The sequence below is a fragment of the Pleurodeles waltl genome, chromosome 8 (assembly GCF_031143425.1).
Source record: "Pleurodeles waltl isolate 20211129_DDA chromosome 8, aPleWal1.hap1.20221129, whole genome shotgun sequence".
In the NCBI taxonomy this organism is placed as follows: Eukaryota; Metazoa; Chordata; class Amphibia; order Caudata; family Salamandridae; genus Pleurodeles; species Pleurodeles waltl.
Genome location: NC_090447.1, coordinates 435,111,016 through 435,131,130, shown reverse-complemented (window position 1 = coordinate 435,131,130; position 20,115 = coordinate 435,111,016). Strand labels below are relative to the sequence as shown.

The 20,115-nt window shown below is 47.7% G+C and overlaps 1 protein-coding gene across 1 annotated transcript in view; it reads right to left on the bottom strand.

The window, feature by feature from the left end:
* Positions 1–20,115, bottom strand: part of TSGA10 (testis specific 10) — a 360,446-nt gene that overhangs the window by 323,868 nt on the left and 16,463 nt on the right. The gene's annotated exons all lie outside the window — the stretch shown is intronic.

Genomic DNA, 20,115 nt, shown 5'->3' with positions numbered 1-20,115 from the left:
ACTTGCAAGCAGAATCTGAAGAGAACCCACAGGAGAGACCCTAAATAGCCCTGAGAGGGGGATTGGCTACCTTAACAGGTATGGACCTATCAGGAGGGGACTCTGATGTCACCTGCTGCAACTGGCCACTCAGAGCCCTCCAGAGTGCCCCCACACCTTGCAAAGCAAGATGGCTGAAGTCTGGGACACACTGGAGGAGCTCTGGGCACCACCCCTAGAGTGGTGATGGACAGGGGAGTGGTCACTCCCCTTTCCTTTGTCTAGTTTCACACCAGAGCAGGGGAGAAAGGGTCCCTGAACCAGTGTAGACTGGCTTATGCAAGGAGGGCACCATCTGTGCCCTTCAAAGCATTTCCAGAGGCTGGGGGAGGCCACCCCTCCCCAGCCTGTAACACCTATTTCCAAAGGGAGAGGGTATAACCCCTGCTCTCAGAGGAAATGCTTTGTTCTGCCTTCCTGGGACTGGGCTGCCTAGACCCCAGGAGGGCAGAACCCTGTCTGTGGGGTGGAAGCAGCTGTAGCTGCAGTGCAAGCCTCAGAGAGCTGGTTTGGCAGCACTGGGGGTCCATGGTGGAGCCCCCAGGATGCATGGAATTTGCTCCCCAATACCAGATTTGCAATAGGGGGACAATTCCATGATCTTAGACATGTTACATGGCCAAATTTGGAGTTACCAATGTGAAACTACATGTTCGATGGCATCTGTCGCTGTAGATACACATGTTTTGCAATAGCTCGCCATCTGGTGTTGGGCCGGAGTGTTACAAGTTGTTTTTCTTCGAAGAAGTCTTTCGAGTCACGGGACCGAGTGACTCCTCCTCTTGTCTCCATTGCGCATGGGCGTCGACTCCATCTTCGATTGTTTTTTTTCCGCCATCGGGTTCGGACGTGTTCCTGTCGCTCCGAGTTTCGGAACGGAAAGATAGCTAATTTCGGAAGATTTTCGTCGGTATTGTTGTGTTCGGGATCGGCGTAGTTAGATTCAACACCGCATCGAAGATCGAAGAGCTCCGGTGCCCTTCGGGGTAGTTTTTCGATCCCCCGTCGGGGCCTGGTCGGCCCGACCGCGTGCTGAAGAACGCCGATGGAACGGACCCCATTCCGTTTCTGCCCCAAATGCCACAATAAATACCCCTATTCAGACCAACACTTGGTCTGTAACCTGTGCCTGTCACCTGAGCACAGTGAAGACACCTGCGAGGCCTGTCGTGCGTTCCGGTCCCGAAAAACACTCCGAGACCGTCGAGCCAGAAGACTTCAGATGGCGTCCGCGCCGACAGCCCACCGAGAGTTCGAGGAACAAGAAGAGGAAGGTACCTTCTCGATCCAAGAATCGGACTCCGAAGGATTCGACGATACACAAACCGTGAGTAAGACGTCGAAAACCACACAGAGGAAGATTTACAAGGCCCAGGGGACGCCACTGCCATCAGACCATGGCTCCACCCATAAATTCGGTGACCGACCGTCGGCACCGAAAAAGGCCCAAACAGTGCCGAGATCGTCCGACTCCGGTCGAGACACCGGCACGCAGCCTTCTCGGGACCGAGAAAGTGCTGCAGACAAGCCTCGACACCGAGATGCCGGTGTGGACACGGCTCGACGCCGAGACAGCGGCACCGAAGAAGATCGACGCCGAGAGGTTTCGGCCCCGCAAAAGAAAAAAGTCACCTCGGAGCCGAAAAAACACGCAGACAGGGTTTCGGTGCCGAAACAAACTGCAAGCGACCCAGCTTCAGGCTTTTATACAGAAGAGCACTCGCTAACCTCCCAAATGCAAAAGCATAGGTTTGAGGAAGAGCTCCAATCAATTGATGTGGACCATACGCAAAAGCGTATTTTCATACAGCAGGGGACAGGAAAAATAAGCACCCTTCCCCCCATTAGAAGAAAGAGAAGGTTGGAGTTCCAAACTGAACAGACACCACAACCAAAAGTGGTGAAAAGAGTTACCCCACCACCCTCTCCTCCGCCCGTGATTAACGTCTCACCAGCACAAACTCCATCACACTCCCCAGCTCACACCACCATAAGCCAGGGTGACCAAGATCAAGACGCATGGGACCTATACGACGCCCCAGTGTCAGATAACAGTCCGGAGGCATACCCTACGAAGCCATCTCCACCAGAGGACAGCACCGCGTATTCTCAAGTGGTGGCTAGAGCAGCACAATTTCACAACGTAAGCCTCCACTCAGAACAGGTCGAGGATGATTTTTTATTCAACACACTCTCCTCCACCCACAGCTCATACCAAAGCCTGCCTATGCTCCCTGGTATGCTCCGGCACGCAAAAGAAATCTTTAAGGAGCCGGTCAAAAGTAGGGCAATCACACCAAGGGTGGAAAAAAAGTATAAGGCGCCTCCTACAGACCCGGTTTTCATCACTACACAGCTGCCACCAGACTCTGTCGTTGTAGGAGCAGCTAGGAAAAGGGCCAACTCCCACACATCTGGAGATGCACCACCCCCAGATAAAGAAAGCCGCAAGTTCGATGCAGCTGGTAAGAGAGCCGCAGCACAAGCTGCAAACCAGTGGCGCATCGCGAACTCCCAGGCACTACTTGCACGCTATGACAGAGCCCACTGGGACGAGATGCAACATCTCATTGAACATCTGCCCAAGGACTTACAAAATAGGGCAAAACAAGTGGTTGAGGAGGGACAGACCATTTCCAACAACCAGATCCGCTCCTCCATGGACGCTGCAGATACAGCTGCACGGACAATTAATACATCTGTAACTATCAGAAGGCATGCATGGCTCCGAACGTCTGGATTTAAACCAGAGATTCAACAAGCAGTTCTCAATATGCCGTTTAACGAAAAAGAACTGTTCGGTCCAGAAGTGGACACAGCGATTGAGAAACTCAAAAAAGATACGGACACTGCCAAAGCCATGGGCGCACTCTACTCCCCGCAGAGCAGAGGGAATTACAGCACATTCCGTAAACCACCCTTTCGAGGGGGGTTTCGGGGTCAGAGCACACAAGCCAGCACCTCACAAGCAACACCGTCCAGTTACCAAGGACAGTATAGAGGAGGTTTTCGGGGACAATATAGAGGAGGGCAATTCCCTAGGAACCGAGGAAGATTTCAGAGCCCCAAAACCCCTACTACTAAACAGTGACTCACATGTCACTCACCCCCTCCACACAACACCAGTGGGGGGAATAATAAGTCATTATTACAAAGCATGGGAGGAAATCACTACAGACACTTGGGTTCTAGCAATTATCCAACATGGTTATTGCATAGAATTTCTACAATTCCCTCCAAACATACCACCAAAAGCACAACATTTGACAACACACCATTCCAATCTCCTGGAGATAGAAGTGCAGGCACTATTGCAAAAGAATGCAATCGAATTAGTGCCAAACACACAAATAAACACAGGAGTTTACTCACTGTACTTTCTGATACCAAAGAAGGACAAAACGCTGAGACCAATCCTAGACCTCAGAGTAGTGAACACTTTCATCAAATCAGACCACTTTCACATGGTCACACTACAAGAAGTATTGCCATTGCTAAAACTACACGACTATATGGCAACTTTAGACCTCAAGGATGCTTATTTCCATATACCAATACACCCATCGCACAGGAAATACCTAAGGTTTGTATTCAAGGGAATACATTACCAATTCAAGGTACTGCCTTTCGGATTAACAACCGCACCAAGAGTCTTTACCAAATGTCTAGCGGTAGTCGCTGCACACATAAGAAGGCAGCAAATACATGTGTTCCCATATCTAGACGACTGGCTAATCAAGGCCCATTCGTTAACAGAGTGCTCAAATCACACAAATCATATCATACAAACCCTCTTCAAACTAGGGTTCACCGTCAATTTCACAAAATCCAAAATTCTGCCGCGCAAGGTACAACAATACCTGGGAGCCATAATAGACACATCAAAAGGAGTAGCCACTCCAAGTCCACAAAGAATTCAAAATTTCAACACCATCATACAACGCATGTATCCAACACAAAGGATACAAGCAAAGATGGTACTACAACTCCTAGGCATGATGTCTTCATGCATAGCCATTGTCCCAAACGCAAGACTGCACATGAGGCCCTTACAACAGTGCCTAGCATCACAATGGTCACAAGCACAGGGTCACCTTCTAGATCTGGTGTTAATAGACCGCCAAACTTACCTCTCGCTTCTGTGGTGGAACAACATAAATTTAAACAAGGGGCGGCCTTTCCAAGACCCAGTGCCACAATACGTAATAACAACAGATGCTTCCATGACAGGGTGGGGAGCACACCTCGATCAACACAGCATACAAGGACAATGGAACGTACATCAAACAAAACTGCATATAAATCACCTAGAACTTCTAGCAGTTTTTCAAGCACTAAAAGCTTTCCAACCAATAATAGTTCACAAATACATTCTCGTCAAAACAGACAACATGACAACAATGTATTATCTAAACAAGCAAGGGGGGACGCATTCCACGCAGTTAAGCCTGCTAGCACAAAAGATTTGGAGTTGGGCAATTCACAACCAAATTCGCCTAATAGCACAATTTATACCAGGGATCCAAAATCAACTCGCAGACAATCTCTCTCGAGATCACCAACAGGTCCACGAATGGGAAATTCACCCCCAAATTCTGAACACTTATTTCAAACTCTGGGGAACACCTCAGATAGACTTGTTTGCGACAAAGGAGAACGCAAAATGCCAAAACTTCGCATCCAGATACCCACACAAACAGTCCCAAGGCAATGCCCTATGGATGAACTGGTCAGGGATATTTGCTTACGCTTTTCCTCCTCTCCCTCTCCTTCCTTACCTGGTAAACAAACTCAGTCAAAACAAACTCAAACTCATATTAATAGCACCAACTTGGGCAAGGCAACCCTGGTACACAACGCTGCTAGACCTATCAGTAGTACCCTGCATCAAATTGCCCAACAGGCCAGATCTGTTGACACAGCACAACCAAAAGATCAGACACCCAGATCCAGCATCGCTGAATCTAGCAATCTGGCTCCTGAAATCCTAGAATTCGGGCACTTACAACTTACCCAAGAATGTATGGAAGTCATAAAACAAGCCAGAAGGCCATCCACCAGGCACTGCTATGCAAGTAAATGGAAGAGGTTTGTTTGCTACTGCCATATTAATCAAATACAACCATTACACACAACTCCAGAACATGTAGTGGGTTACTTGCTTCACTTACAAAAATCTAACCTGGCTTTCTCTTCCATTAAAATACACCTTGCAGCAATATCTGCATACCTGCAGACTACCTATTCAACTTCCCTATATAAGATACCAGTCATTAAAGCATTCATGGAGGGCCTTAGGAGAATTATACCACCAAGAACACCACCTGTTCCTTCATGGAACCTAAATGTTGTCCTAACTAGACTTATGGGTCCACCTTTTGAACCCATGCACTCCTGCGAAATACAGTTCCTAACCTGGAAGGTGGCATTTCTCATCGCCATTACTTCCCTAAGAAGAGTAAGCGAGATTCAAGCATTTACAATACAGGAACCTTTTATACAACTACACAAGAATAAGGTCGTCCTAAGGACCAATCCTAAATTTTTGCCAAAGGTTATTTCACCGTTCCATCTAAATCAAACAGTGGAACTTCCAGTGTTCTTTCCACAGCCAGATACCGTAGCTGAAAGGGCACTACATACATTAGATGTCAAAAGAGCATTGATGTATTACATTGACAGAACAAAAAACATCAGAAAGACTAAACAACTATTTATTGCATTTCAAAAACCTCATGCAGGAAAGCCAATATCAAAACAAGGTATAGCCAGATGGATAGTTAAATGCATCCAAATCTGCTACCTTAAAGCTAAACGACAGCTGCCCATTACACCAAGGGCACACTCAACCAGAAAGAAAGGTGCTACCATGGCCTTTCTAGGAAACATCCCAATGCAAGAAATATGTAAGGCAGCCACATGGTCTACGCCTCACACATTCACCAAGCACTACTGTGTAGACGTGTTATCCGCACAACAAGCCACAGTAGGTCAAGCCGTATTAAGAACATTATTTCAGACTACTTCCACTCCTACAGGCTGATCCACCGCTTTTGGGGAGATAACTGCTTACTAGTCTATGCAAAACATGCGTATCTACAGCGACAGATGCCATCGAACTGAAAATGTCACTTACCCAGTGTACATCTGTTCGTGGCATCAGTCGCAGTAGATTCGCATGTGCCCACCCGCCTCCCCGGGAGCCTGTAGCAGTTTGGAAGTTACCTTCAACTATTTATATATGTATCATCTCAACCTTAAATAGGTGCATACTTACTCACTCCATTGCATGGGCACTATTACTACAATTCAACTTCTACCTCACCCTCTGCGGGGAAAAACAATCGAAGATGGAGTCGACGCCCATGCGCAATGGAGACAAGAGGAGGAGTCACTCGGTCCCGTGACTCGAAAGACTTCTTCGAAGAAAAACAACTTGTAACACTCCGGCCCAACACCAGATGGCGAGCTATTGCAAAACATGCGAATCTACTGCGACTGATGCCACGAACAGATGTACACTGGGTAAGTGACATTTTCAATAGGTATTGCCCTATATGTAGTGCATGCGTGTAATGGCGTCGCCGCACTCACAAAGTCCCGGGAAATGGCCCTGAACTATGTGGGGGCACCTTTGCCTAGTGCAAGGGTGCCTTCACGCTTAGTAACTTTAAACTTTGCACCTAATCTTCAGAAGTGAAGGTTAGGCATATAGGTGACTTATAAGTTACTTAAGTGCAGTGAAAATGGCTGTGAAATAACGCATGCGTTATTTCACCCAGGCTGCAATGGCAGGCCTGTGCAAGGGTTGGTCTGAGCTCCCTATGGGTGGCAAAAGAAATGCTGCAGCCCATATGGATCTCCTGGAACCCCAATGCCCTGTGTACCTAGGGACCATATACCAGGGACTTATAAGGGGGGGTCCAGTGTGCCAGCTGAAATTGGTAAATTAAGCCACTAGCCTACAGTGACAAATTTAAAAGCAGAGAGAGCATAAGCACTGAGGTTCTGATTAGCAGAGCCTCAGTGACACAGTCAAGCACTATACAGACACACTCATTAGGCCATAAACTATCAGCACTGGGGTCCTGACCAGCAGGATCCCAATGAGACAGGCAAAAACATACTGGTAAAAATGGGGGTAACATGCCAAGGAAGATGGTACTTTCCTACAATCCGGCATCTACTCAATGCCTGGCGTCAATTTCATCAAGTGTATCATTGAAACAGTTGTACATTGAAGGTATTCACTAGGAAGGGACTTGATGTATAGAGGTACCAAAAAGTAAATAGTCAAAGTAAATGGTGATAGGCATAGTTCCCAGGGCAACTAGATCATGTACAGCGTTGTATGAAAAGACGAGAGCAATAAGTTCCCAAACTTTCAGAGACCTAGTACAGTGACTCATACATTCAAGTCTGATGTTTATCTTGTTTGAAGAACCAAGAGGGCTGGTCGTGGTCACAGATCAAAGAGGCTAAATGGCCTTAATGTGATGCCCACTGCATGATGCATGTCACACTGCATGGACCTATATAACCCTGAGCAACTGGTGAGACCCTGGAGAACATCTTATCCCTCTATCTGATGGCTGAGCAGGTTCATAAATTAGATTACTGTCCTAACCATTGATGGCTGCTCTGAAATCAGCAATGGATTAGATACCAGCTGATTGGTTGCAAATTCTCTGAGTACCTGGCTGCAGTTTTCTCTGGGATCAAGTACTGTATAGCAGCCTTCCTTAAACGGTTGAAGGTGAGGCTATTTGACCACTACTGTGCTAAAGTTCAGTTTGCATGTGACTGGATGTCCTTTTTTTCTTTCTCAAGCACTACCTTACTAAGCTTTCCAAAAAGTAAACAAGCTTACATTTGAAAACTCTTCATGTTTTGCATCATAGATACTCTTGGGTCTGGGCAGCTTACCCCTGACTGAGACTTCCTCAATGTTGCCTCTTGAAAAATATTTAAATGAGCAAACCACTTGGACGTGTTTTTTTTAATTCAAACATATAAAATGCTGGTTAGATCACTGATTTTAACGTTCACTGTTTAAGGATGGTATACATAGAGGTCAAGATAGTCATTTCCATTATTTGTGGCATGGGGTAAAGGGGTATTAAATCAAGAAGAAGGCATGAATATGTCATATATTGGTGACACTAAGGAGATGGCCTACAATACCAGAAATGATTGGCAAGACATCAGGAAAGGTATGGTAATTCAAATTGTTTTTGGCCCATTCCATAATCTTCTGTCCTTAAAACTGGTCTTGTTTCAGGTATACTCTCCAAATTCCTCTTTAGTAAGCGTGTTACAAATGCCAAATTTGTGAATCTCATGCCTAATTCGAATGTCAATACAAATGAATACCAATGTTTGGGCCCTATAAATTTCAGCGAGTTGATGAAACCCTATGGAGACATCAGATATTGAGCAAGAATCATATACATTGATGGTGCCTATGCCATTGTACATTTTCAAACAATGTGGCTTTTGATCAAGCAAAAAACGTGTGTTCTTTTCACCATTTCCAATCAAATTTAGATAATGTAACATTACACCCTTTTTCTAGAATACAGGCTCATCTTAGTTTATGTATAAAAAAAACATTTTTGAGAAAGACATCCTTGAACTAATCAGCCACTAAAGGTGGTCACAAGAAGGTGGTTTGCAGACAACTACAATATATGTGCCTAACCAAAGCTTGTCTATTGTCCCCTGAGGTGTGCCACTATGATTGCTTATAAACTTGGTTGTTCGATTATGTGTGAAACATTTTCACCTTGCCAGAAAGGGACTATAATGCACAGATTTAGTCTATGAAGTCACAATTGTTGGGGAATTTAGTGCAATTAATAGAAAACTTTGAAATTAAGATGAAAATGGTGATGCAATGATCCGTGTCTATAAGAAAGTCGCTAGTACTATGTTGTCAGCATGGGCTACTGAAAAAATTATAGGGATGATTAACAAAGATATTTCCAAAAAGTTGTAACTTGTTCAATTTGTAAATTGTGCATGCTCATTAGAGTAAGTGGTGATATTGCAGATATACTCAGCATGCATACTTAGACATTGCATAAATATCTGAAGTATATATTTGGTATTCAAAGAGGTAGCAGATACACACCTTTTTCAGTAAACCTCCTCATAAAGGTTTTGTTTCATTCTCCTTCCTTCCAATAAAATGTTTTTTTACATGCATGATAAACCGACTTACCTACATCTGGTAAATTCAAAATTGATAGCTCAAAATTAGTGCTGAATGAGTGACTGAGTGGAGATAAACATTCCCATCATTCAAACAATGTGAAGGGCTAGCCTGGAAATTATGCCAAATATCATCCTTCCATTGTTAGGATACATTTTTTGTAAAACATTTATTTAAGGTTTTGAAAGTCTGTTGAAATACGCATGATTTATATTTGGGGCAGCTAACAGGTATCACTAAAGGGCTATGTTTCATCTTGACAAGAAGAACACATGAAGCCTCCTATATGAAAGGTTTGTCAACCTCCAGACCACTTTTCAACTCAGCGAATCCAATGCTGCTTTGACAGAAACAGACTAATCTTGGGATAGTTGATCACCTGGAGACAGAAATCATTGGTAAGGAAATACACAGAGCTGGGAGAAAGACCTAGCAAAATGTTCTCTTAGACCTGTTATCCTTGGTGTGGTTTTCCCCTTTGTGCCTTCAGACCTCCAGTTTTTGCTGACTCCGTTTTTATTGACCTTAGGACTCGGCTCACTTTGAAACCGCTAACCAGTGCCAAAGTGCTTTGCTCTCAAAACATGGTACCAAAGGTTTATGTCAAATTGGCATATTTAATTTACCTATATGTCCCTAGTACAGAGCACTACATGTGTCCAGCACCTGTAAATTAAGGACTACTACTGGGCCTGCAGCACTGATTGTGCCATCCACTTCAGAAGCATTTAAAACATGTCTTAGGCCATTGCAGAGCCTGCGTGTGTGTGTAGTTTTAACTTGACATGTCCACCTTGCAAAAAAACTTTTTGCCAGCCCCAAACCTTTCTTTTTAATACATTTAAGTCACTTCTGGGTTAGGCCCTAAACAGCCCCAAGGGCAGGGTGCAGTGTATTTAAAAATGTAGACATGTACTGTTAAGTTTTACATGTCCTGGTAATGATAAACTCTTAAATTAGTTTTTCACTACTGCAAGGCCTATATCTCCCATAGGATAACATTGGAGTTGCCTTATTTCCTTTTACAAGTGTAATTTCGAATTGGGAAGAAATAAGTGTTTCACATTTGGTGTTGTTGGAATCCTAATTTACAATGATAACTTATGGTAACGTTGGATTTTAAATTACAATTCTGAAAGTGCTTCTTTTAGAAAGTTGACATTTTCTTGTCTTAACCATTTGGTGCTTGCAGCCTGTCTCTGGTTACATGAATGGGAGTAGTTGGCAGTTGGGCTTTGTGTAATCCTTCTAGACCGCCTCACATAATAGGAGCTTAGGTGTGACTCAATAGGGCATCTTTGGCAGGATGATATGGAGGAGCTGTGCCCAGCCTCACTTACACCTAGATAGGATGTGTCCTGTTTTCACACAAAGGGCTGCATACTCCATGGAGGCAGGGCCAAGAAGGTGGGGCATTTGTGCGCTTAAAAGGCATGACTCTAGAAGTTTCTCCCCACTTCAAAGACACACCTGTGCATGAAAGAAAGACCTCAGAAACCACCAATTCAGTATACTTCTGGACCTGTGGATACTCTTTCAGAAAGAACTGCTGTGCTGCTGAAAGACTGCCACTCTGCTGGAGCTCTGCTTTGCTGTGCCGACCTGCTGCCCTCCTGCCTGGGCAAGAAGGACCGGACCTACATTTCTTGAAACCAGAACCCAGAGTGACTCCAAAGGCTAGCTGGCTGGCCTCCTGACCTGAAGCCTCCGGGACATAACAGGCTTCCAACAACTTTTCATCTGGACTCTGCCATTTGTGCACTACCCTGCCAAGAGGTGATACCCCAGTCCTGGACCCTTGGAAGTGGACTTGATTTACCAGCCTCTGTAGATACAGCAGAACCGACACATCTCTTCTGCCCCACGGTGCAACCGTAAACATAACCAACACATCTCCGCTGCTGCATGGATTGGACATATCACCAAGACTTGCATTACTGCCGCAGTCCTACATCTTAGGAACTGCAGCTGTGAGTCGCATCCTCAGTGTAGGCCCCTGCATTTCTTATTGATGGTAGCCTTGACGACAAACACCACATCGCTGCCTTCCAGCCCCTCGGACCTGACACATCGAACCGACTGCACAACGCATCTCCGACTCCTGACTTCACATCGCAAGCCCCGCCGATGGGATCTTTGATACCAACACAACAGGACCCCATACAGCAGCCTTAAGCATCTCGGAACCAACGCATCGCCTTGCCTGTGCGATGCACCTTCGACAGTGATCTACACAACACTCTCCAAACCAGGATTAAGGTGCTCTGTTCAGCGGACCTAACTTGGCCAGCGCGCTCATCGTGGTTGGCCTGAACTTGTGAATTTCACCCTGTCCAGCGCGACCAGATATACACTGTTGCCACTTCACGCCTTTTGGCATTATTTTCTCAAAAAAACTTTAAAATGCAATAACTCTGGTTCTACAAAGTGGATTTTTGTTGTTGTGGTCTTGTTCTATTTCTTAAACTCAGCTCTATATTTCAAACCTGGCATGGGATCTTTTGTGTGGTGTTTTCACTGTTTTACTGTTTGAAGTGTTCCACCAATACTCTAAGCCTTGCCTCTAAGTTAAGTCTGACTGCTCTGTGCTAAACTACCAGGGGGTGGGCACGGGTTAATTTGGGGTTCACTTGTCCCTTATCCTGACTACAATTGTGGTTGCTGCTTGACCATTGCTCACACCAGTAACCCAATTTCTAACAATCTGTAAACCCTAAACAGAAATGATGGACTGCATTGTAATCTGTACTGCATCGCAAACTACGCATATGCTTCATAACAATTCTCATTAACAACTTACAGAAAATAAAGCTGTACTGTCAATTTCTGTCAGCAAAGCCTAACATGAGATATATAATTGAATACCCTAAGAGAACTAACCTTTAATAATGCCATACAGTGCACCCTCTAGTTCCAACTAATGCTAAATACACAGTATGTAAGGCATGTAGCTGCACAGGGGTTGAAGAGGTGATATTTTGGAGCTTTACGATACACCATCAAAACATAAATTAAGAGGCACTGAATGGTATAGCTCCCAATATTAGAGTTTTTTAAAGGAACTATAACTGAGTACAGCCAATAGATTTTCGCCCTAATCATACAATGCAAAGGAGAGTATTTTCAAAGACTTCACCAGGTGCAAAAATAGTCTTAAATGCAAAGCAGGGATACCAATTGTTCTCAGAAGGCCAAAAGATTTGCATTTGACCTGCTGGTTTATGTTTCTCTGGAAATTGCTATGATGAGTCACGTAAGTAATACAGTTAAATAAATGTGGATGGTAAATATGGGGTTGCATGTGAAAACACAGATTACAAAAACAAAGCTTGCAAAAACACAGATTGCCAAAATCTCAACCTTTGAATAATGTCTCCATACAAATATTTTGACCTGTATTTAATTCCCAAGTCCAGCCACACTGACTTTGCACCTGCAGGAGCAGAATACTTAACAGTGGGAACGGGTGTCAGTAGATATAGTTATAGTAAGGTATTTATGCCAGGTCAAGGTGTCGGTAGTCTATGTCTTAGAGTCTATACTTCTGAAAGATATGTTTTTGCAATCCATTTTTTCATAGCCTATTTATGGTTTTTGTGATGCGGTGACTATAAAACTATTTATTTATTTCAGAATTTATTCCAGAGAAACACTTCATAAACATGTTAAATGCATATATTATTATACACATACATAAAACATATCATTCTAATTCATCATCCATTATCCACGAATCACAACAAAAAAATTAAGTGCTTCTTCATGCGTTTCTACTGAATACTTTGAAAAAATAGGTCTCATAAATTTTGTTAGTTAAAATAAAAAACTCGGGCAAAAAAATTAAATGTGTATAGTCCTATACAATATATCTGAGAAGCTTTTTGTAACGAATGCTTAAAATTCCATAAATACATGAGTACAATAAAATGGGGCCCATTCACTAAGGCATGTATGAGTAATTAAAGATATTACAGGAGTACTGTTTTAGGTACTCTTACATGCCTTTGTGACTCCCACCCCAATATCTTTATACTGTTGCAGGCTGGGAATGGTGGCTTAGTGGACTAATGCGTTTATTTAAGGTCTCAGTGTTTTACCTCATGGTCACAGGTTAGAATCCCAGAGAATCCAATCAGCCTTTCACCTTTAGAGTTTGTGAATATGAGTAACTGAGTTAGGTAAAAATATTTATCTTTTATTACAACACCGAGAGGCCCAAGGGCGAACATGTGCTTCATAAATACATGTTATAGAGAAAGGGAATAAATAGATTGTATAATCTACACCAACATTCACAACAAATCAGTACATATAAAGGAACACCAATATGTACTTTACGCAATGAATTAGGTTCTGTGAATGATACGTTTTTAATTGCTTACATAACACTATAGTTAACATTATTGGGCCAAATCCTGGATTCCAAATCAAATCAAATCAAATCAAATCATTAACATTTATAAAGCGCGCTACTCACCCGTGCGGGTCTCAAGGCGCTAGGGGAAAGAGGGGGTTACTGCTGCTCGAAAAGCCAGGTTTTTAGGAGTCTCCGGAAAGCGGGTGGTCCTGAGGCTGGTGGGGAGGGATTTCCAGGTCTTGGCCGCCAGGAAGGAGAAAGATCTCCCACCCGCCGTGGAGCGGCGGATGCGAGGGACAGCAGCGAGCGTGAGGCCAGAGGAACGGAGGAGGTGGGTGGGGACGTAGAAGCTGAGGCGTCGGTTGAGGTATTCCGGTCCCTTGTTGTGGAGGGCTTTGTGTGCGTGGGTGAGAAGTCGAAAGGTGATCCTTTTACTGACTGGGAGCCAATGCAGGTGTCTCAGGTGTGTGGAGATGTGGCTGTTGCGGGGTACGTCGAGGATGAGGCGGGCCGAGGCGTTTTGAATGCGTTGCAGGGGATTTTGGAGTTTGGCTGTGGTCCCAGCGTAGAGGGTGTTGCCGTAGTCCAGGCGGCTCGTGACGAGGGCGTGGGTCACGGTTTTTCTAGTGTCGGCGGGGATCCAGCAGAAGATCTTGCGGAGCATGCGGAGGGTGAGGAAGCAGGCGGAGGACACGCGTTGACTTGCTTGGTCATGGTGAGAAGAGGGTCCAAGATGAAGCCGAGGTTGCGGGCGTGGTCTGTGGGGGTCGGTGCGGTGCCGAGGGCCGTGGGCCACCAGGAGTCGTCCCAGGCGGACGGGGTGTTGCCGAGGATGAGGACTTCCGTTTTTTCAGAGTTCAGCTTTAGGCGGCTGAGCCTCATCCAATCTGCGACGTCCTTCATACCCTCTTGTAGGTTGGTCTTGGCACTGGCGGGGTCCTTGGTGAGGGAGAGTATAAGTTGGGTGTCGTCGGCGTAGGAGGTGATGATGATGTGGTGCTTGCGTACGATGTTGGCGAGGGGGCTCATGTAGACATTGAAGAGTGTCAGGCTGAGCGATGAGCCTTGAGGTACGCCGCAGATGATCTCGGTGGGTTCTGAGCGAAACAGAGGGAGGTAAACTCTTTGGGAACGGTTTGAGAGGAAGGAGGCGATCCAGTCCAGGGCCTGGCCTTGGATCCCGGTGGAACGGAGGCGGGTGATTAGGGTGCGGTGATAGACAGTGTCGAAGGCAGCCGAGAGGTCGAGGAGAATGAGGGCGACTGTTTCACCATTGTCCATCAGGGTTCTGATGTCGTCTGTGACTGAGATGAGGGCGGTTTCCGTGCTGTGGTTGGTTCGGAATCCGGTTTGTGAAAGGTCGAGCAGGTTGTTGTCTTCCAGGAAGGTGGTCAGCTGTTTGTTCACGGTCTTCTCTATTACCTTGGCTGGGAAAGGCAGGAGAGAGATGGGGCGGAAGTTTTTCAGGTTGCTCGGGTCAGCCGTAGGTTTCTTTAGTAGGGCATTGACTTCGGCGTGTTTCCAGCATTCGGGGAAGGTAGCAGAAGAAAAAGAAGAGTTGATGACGGTCTGGAGGTGCGGGGCGATGATGTCGTCAGCTTTGTTAAAGATGAAGTGAGGGCAGGGGTCCGAAGGGGCGCCGGAGTGATAGAGTTCATGGTGGCTTTGGTTTCTTCAGTGTTGATGAGGGTCCAGTTGTTGAGGGTGATGGCCGGGGGTGCGGGTTCGGTGGTGTTTGGTTGGGTCTGGTGTCCGAAGCTGTTGTGGAGGTCGCTGATCTTGCGATGGAAGAAGGTGGCGAGGGATTCGCACAAATCCTGTGAGGGCGTGACGGCGTTGGCGTTGGGGTTGGAGAACTCCTTGACGATGCTGAAGAGTTCTCTGCTGTTGTGGCTGTTTTTGTCCAGTCTGTCGGTGAAAAAGTTCCTTTTAGCAGCTCGGATCAGGTGGTGGTGTTCGCGGGTAGCGTTCTTGAGGGCGGTCATGTTGTCAGCGGTGTGGTCCTTGCGCCAGGCCTTCTCGAGGGCGCGACAAGTTTTCTTTGATTCTTTGAGGGTGTCAGAGAACCAGAGAGGTTTTTTGGTGTTGGTCTGTCGATGCGTGCGTTTGAGGGGAGCAAGGTTGTCTGCGCAGTTGGAGATCCAGTTTGTGAGGCTGAGGGCTGCGTCGTTGGGGTCGGTGGTGAGGGTGGGTTGGTTGGCGGCGAGTGCGGACAAGAGTTGCTCTTCGGGGATCTTGTTCCACTGTCGACGAGGGATCGGTTGAGTGCGGAGGTGGCGGGTCTCGCGTCGGAATGTGAAGTGGACACAGCTGTGGTCGGTCCAGTGTAGAGCAGAGGTATGGCTGAAGAAGATGTGTCTGCTGGCGGAGAAGATAGGGTCGAGCGTGTGTCCGGCGATGTGGGTGGCGGTGTTCACCAGTTGTTTGAGGCCGAGGTTGGCGAGGTTGTCGAGCAGGGTGGTGGTGTTGGGGTCGTTGTTTTGTTCCAGATGGAAGTTGAGGTCGCCTAGGAGGATGTAGTCTGGAGAGGCGAGGGCGTGCGGGGAGATTAAGTCGGCGATGGCGTCGCTGAAAGGGGCGCGCGGTCCGGGAGGACGGTAGACGAGGGATCCTCTGAGGGCGGTCCTCGGGTCGGTGCGAATCTGAAAATGCAGGTGTTCAGCGGCGAGAGGGGTGTCTTCAGTGGAGGTGGTGACGCTGATGGAGTCTTTGAAGACGATGGTGATACCTCCTCCTGCTTGGTTGGTGCGGTCTTTTCTGGAGATCTTGTAGCCTTCGGGGATGGCGGTGGCGATATCTGGAGCAGAGGAGGCGTTCATCCAGGTCTCCGTGATGAAGGCGACGTCCGGTGCTGTGGAGTCCAGGAGGTCCCAGAGTTCAACAGCGTGCTTGTGGACGGAACGAACGTTGACCAGGATGCACTTGAGGTGGTTGATGGCGCGTGGGCTTGTGGTCGTGGTAGTTGCGTGGTGGAAGATGCGTTTGCAGGAGTTGCAGGCGAAGGGTCCATGGGTGCGTTTGGGGTGAGCTTGGAAGCAGGTATTGGAGCGCCCTGGGTTGAGGGCGTGGAGGGTGGTGGGGTCGTAGCGGGTCAGCGGGGCTTGGGAGAGCTGGGGACCAGGGGTCGTGGCGCTGGGCGCGGGCCAGGCGCGGACGGGCGCAGACGGGCTTGCCTCTGGTGCGCCTCAGCCGCGCCAGCGGCGCGGTCGCGCAGCGGCCGCCATCTGAGGTATGAGGGGGGGAGGGGTCAGCTGGGGGCGAATGGGAGCTGGGGGTGTGCAGGAGGTCGCGGCGGGAAAGCGCGAGGGGGGGGACAGGTAGAGTGAGAAGAGCTGGGAGAGGGGGGTTTAAGGGTGGAGGGGGGTGAGTGTTAGGAGGTTTATGAGATTAGGGAGAGAGATAGGAGTAGGGTTGTGAAGATAGGGGAGGGGGGGTTGTAGAGGTGGGTGAGGGTGAGAGGTAGAGTGAGAGGATAGGAGGATAGGTAATAGAGGGGGTGGCGGGAAGGGGGGGAGAGATAGAGAAATAGATAGAGAAAATAGATAGATAGAGAAGTCGATAGATAGGGAAATAGATAGAGAGATAGGTAGATAGGAGGAGGTGGAGAGTGAGGGAGTTAGATAGTGAGATAGAGAGATAGAGAGATAGGTAGATAGGAGGAGTGAGGTGGGTAGATAGCGAACGGGTTAGATAGGGGTGATAGAGAGGGGGAGGCGAGTGAGGGAGGGGGATGAGGCAGGAGCAGGAGGGCAGGCGCGGGGAGAAAAAGGCAGAAGAGCCGAAGGCAGAAGATAGAAGACAGAAGACAGAAGAACAGAAGAACGGAAGAACAGAAGAACAGAAGAACAGAAGAACAGAAGAACAGAAGAACAGAAGACCGGAAGAACAGAAGAACAGGAGAACAGGAGAACAGAGTACCGGAAGAACAGAAGAGCAGGAGACCAGAAGAACACAGAAGAGCGGAAGATCACAGATGAAGATATGGAAGACGAGGAACAGAAGGCAGAAGACAGGCAGAAGACCTCAGAAGAAGATGAAGAAGAAGAGAGGCGACAGGAGAGGCAGAGAAGCACACAGAAGAAGAGAGAAGACGGGGAGAAGAAGAGTACAGAAGAAGATTACAGACGAGGAGCGAGGAGGAAGAACAGAGAAGAAGAAAAGAAGAAAAGAAGAAAAGAAGCAGGAGCAGGAGAGAGGGTGAGTAGCGTGGGGCAGGGGCGAGGGGCTGGGAGGTGGGGGGTACTTACTGTGAGGTGGGTCTCAGGAACTCAGGAACCTGGAGGAGCTGGAGGAGCTGCAGCGGCAGGGGGAGCGACCTACCCTTGGGTCAAGGGTCGCTACCACTGTCGCGCAGCGGCCGTCATATGAGGTAGGAGGGGGGGGAGGGGTCAGCTGGGGGCGAATGGGAGCTGGGGGGCGGGGGCGTGCAGGAGGTCGCGGCGGGATAGCGCGAGGGAGGGGGGGGGACAGGTAGCGTGAGAAGAGCTGGGGGAGGGGGGTTTAAGGGTGGAAGGGGGTGAGTGTTAGGAGGTTTAGGAGATTAGGGAGAGAGATAGGAGTAGGTTTGTGAAGATAGGGGAGGGGGGTTGTAGAGGTGGGTGAGAGGTAGAGTGAGAGGATAGGAGGATAGGTAATAGAGGGGGTGGCGGGAAGGGGGGGAGAGATAGAGAAATAGATAGAGAAAACAGATAGATAGAGAAGTCGATAGATAGGGAAATAGATAGATAGAGAGATAGGTAGATAGGAGGAGGTGGAGAGTGAGGGAGTTAGATAGTGAGATAGTGTAGGAAAGTACCATCTTGCCTGGCATGTTACCCCCATTTTTCACTGTATATATGTTGTTTTAGTTGTATGTGTCACTGGGACCCTGGTAACCCAGGGCCCCAGTGCTCATAAGTGTGCCTGAATGTGTTACCTGTGTAGTGACTAACTGTCTCACTGAGGCTCTGCTAATCAGAACCTCAGTGGTTATGCTCTCTCATTTCTTTCAAATTGTCACTAACAGGCTAGTGACCAATTTTACCAATTTACATTGGCTTACTGGAACACCCTTATAATTCCCTAGTATATGGTACTGAGGTACCCAGGGTATTGGGGTTCCAGGAGATCCCTATGGGCTGCAGCATTTCTTTTGCCACCCATAGGGAGCTCTGACAATTCTTACACAGGCCTGCCACTGCAGCCTGAGTGAAATAACGTCCACGTTATTTCACAGCCATTTTACACTGCACTTAAGTAACTTATAAGTCACCTATATGTCTAACCTTTACCTGGTAAAGGTTAGGTGCAAAGTTACTTAGTGTGAGGGCACCCTGGCACTAGCCAAGGTGCCTCCACATTGTTCAGGGCCAATTCCCCGGACTTTGTGAGTGCGGGGACACCATTACACGCGTGCACTACATATAGGTCACTACCTATATGTAGCTTCACAATGGTAACGCCGAATATGGCCATGTAACATGTCTATGATCATGGAATTGCCCCCTCTATACCATCCTGGCATAGTTGGCACAATCCCATGATCCCAGTGGTCTGTAGCACAGACCCTGGTACTGCCAAACTGCCCTTCCTGGGGTTTCACTGCAGCTGCTGCTGCTGCCAACCCCTCAGACAGGCATCTGCCCTCCTGGGGTCCAGCCAGGCCTGGCCCAGGATGGCAGAACAAAGGACTTCCTCTGAGAGAGGGTGTTACACCCTCTCCCTTTGGAAAATGGTGTGAAGGCAGGGGAGGAGTAGCCTCCCCCAGCCTCTGGAAATGCTTTCTTGGGCACAGATGTGCCCAATTCTGCATAAGCCAGTCTACACCGGTTCAGGGGACCCCTTAGCCCTGCTCTGGCGCGAAACTGGACAAAGGAAAGGGGAGTGACCACTCCCCTGACCTGCACCTCCCCTGGGAGGTGTCCAGAGCTCCTCCAGTGTGCTCCAGACCTCTGCCATCTTGGAAACAGAGGTGCTGCTGGCACACTGGACTGCTCTGAGTGGCCAGTGCCACCAGGTGACGTCAGAGACTCCTTGTGATAGGCTCCTTCAGGTGTTGCTAGCCTATCCTCTCTCCTAAGTAGCCAAACCCTCTTTTCTGGCTATTTAGGGTCTCTGTCTCTGGGGAAACTTTAGATAACGAATGCAAGAGCTCATCCGAGTTCCTCTGCATCTCTCTCTTCACCTTCTGCCAAGGAATCGACTGCTGACCGCGCTGGAAGCCTGCAAACCTGCAACATAGTAGCAAAGACGACTACTGCAACTCTGTAACTCTGATCCTGCCGCCTTCTCGACTGTTGGTGCATGCTGTGGGGGTAGTCTGCCTCCTCTCTGCACTAGAAGCTCCGAAGAAATCTCCCGTGGGTCGACGGAATCTTCCCCCTGCAACCGCAGGCACCAAAAAGCTGCATTACCGGTCCCTTGGGTCTCCTCTCAGCACGACGAGCGAGGTCCCTCGAATCCAGCAACTCTGTCCAAGTGGCCCCCACAGTCCAGTGACTCTTCAGTCCAAGTTTGGTGGAGGTAA